Raw genomic sequence first — 2,258 nt, 5'->3', positions numbered from 1 at the left:
GAGGCTGAGACAGGAGAATTGCTTGAACCCAGGAGGTGGAGGTTGCAGTGGGAGCTGAGATCATGCCACTGCACTCCAGCCTGGGCAACAGTGAGACTCCCTCTCAAAAAACAAACAAACAAACAAAACAACACAGAAAAAATCCAGAACTTATTCTTCACCAGGCCACCCTGACACCTCCCTTTCTAGTTAGAGGAAATGCTATCTACTTTAAGTAATTCTCCTTTTACATAAATGCCATAATCCCTTCTCCCTTTACCTTATAATCTCATCCTCAGGCCCTTACCCCCAAAATAAAAATAAATACCTCCTGAAATTTGACAGTGCTTCATTTTCCAGATTACTACCTTACCTCTGACTTCCGTGCAGATGGAGAATTTCCCCTAGATTTAGGCTTTTTTTTTTTTTTTAAGTGCACAGATATTCCTTTAGAGTTTCACTGTGGGATGAAAATGGGATATTAGGGTGAGGAAAAATCAAGGTTTGTGCCTGACAGTTGATTCAAGCACAAGGTAATCCTATTTGCGACAATATATGTTAGTTAAACCCTTCAAAGGAAAATGAAATCGAGAAAGGTACTCCTTACAATTTTTTTTTTTTTTTTTTTTTTGGAAATGGAGCCTCTCTGTATCACCCAGGCTGGCGTGCAGTGGCACAATGTCAGCTCACTGCAACCTCCGCCTCCCGGGTTCAGGCAACTCTCCTGTCTCAGCCTCCCGAGTAGCTGAGACTACAGGCACCTGCCACCACACCTGGCTAGTTTTTGTATTTTTAGTAGAGACAGGGTTTCACCATATTGGTCAAGCTGGTCTCAAACTCCTGACCTCAGGTGATCCACCCACCTCTGCCTCCCAAAGTGCTAGAATTACAGGTGTGAGCCACCGCGCCCAGGCCTCTTTACATTTTAGGGAGACATCATGGTACGTTCATTTTCTACCAAATAGAGTAACAAGACCTTTCCTAGAGACATTTAGCATTGGGCACGCAAATGCATTTCTTTCTTTCTGTAACAGCATGTGCTTGGCAGAACACTGAGAACTGGAGGTTGAGAAAAAAGAAAAAAGTGGTCTTCCTGCTCAGAGAAGAGATTCTAAGACATCCTTGCTAACACAGCATTGCCAAAGGGCTTATGTGTGAATCAACCACAAAGTTAAGTGGCTGATGAAACTCAGAGTTTATGAGAACTTCTGATGAAGCAGCACATAGGAGTGCCTGTTGGTTATTGTATGAGTGTGATGCAGTCTATAATTTGACTTGTTTGGGTCTTTTTATTATTATATGTTGAGCTCCACTGAAGCCTGTTGCAAGTCTTTTTTATTTTTCGATTGCTATCAAAATTCTTCCGCTTCATGATGGAGAATTGAGGCTCTATGGCAAGAATGCTAAATATTCCTTAAATTACAGACAGAAGAGGCTGAGAGATAGTTATTATGTTTCATTAGCATCTGATTCCAGGCACATAATCCCAATTCTCCTAATTTCCTAATCAAAGATGCATTTCATTTCTGCACTCACCACAGTCTAGTTGGATACCCTCTGAAGTACCCAGGAGCCAAGCCAAGAGCAGTATCAAGAAAAGATAGATGATTATGCAGATGGCTTGAGTAAAATTTGTCTTTAGGCTCCCAGTACCCTCCCACTTCCTAGGCTCAGTACTCCTCTAGAGTTGCCAGACTTAGCAAGGAAATACATAGGTGCCTGTATGTTATCTCATTAAGGCCCTTAATAGCTTTATTTTAATCCTTCTGCCATCAGAGCCTACTTTTTTGGGGAAAAAAAATTTCAGATTAGTCATCAAGCCTTAAAGCAATATTTCTCTAAATATGGTCCTAGATAATCTGCAGAAGAATAACTTGGGGAATATGAAAAACGCAGATTCCTGAGTTTCACCCTAGACTTTCAGAATTAGAAATTCCAGAGGTGGGCCTGGGAATATGCATTTTAAATGTCCTCAGCTAATTCTGAGACACGATCAAGCAAGACAATTATTTAATGACCTTAGTGCCTTTCCTCTCCAATTGTACATACCTGAAGACTCCATCCTACTTGCAGAAAAGGAGATAACAAAGGTTCAGTACCTGGCATTTACAAGGACCTCAATAAATACTTGTTCCCTGAATCCCTTCTTAAAGGAACTGTGGAATTCAGGAGCCAGAAAACACCCGAGGTCCCTTCCCAGTCCCCTGAAGTAAAGAGAGTCTGAGGCTGTCTCTAATCACCTCCGCACACGGAGGGGAAGGCCTAATTCATCTACCTGA

Source organism: Mandrillus leucophaeus, unplaced genomic scaffold (genome assembly GCF_000951045.1).
Source record: "Mandrillus leucophaeus isolate KB7577 unplaced genomic scaffold, Mleu.le_1.0 Scaffold538, whole genome shotgun sequence".
Classification (NCBI taxonomy): Eukaryota; Metazoa; Chordata; class Mammalia; order Primates; family Cercopithecidae; genus Mandrillus; species Mandrillus leucophaeus.
This window is presented reverse-complemented; position numbering follows the sequence as displayed.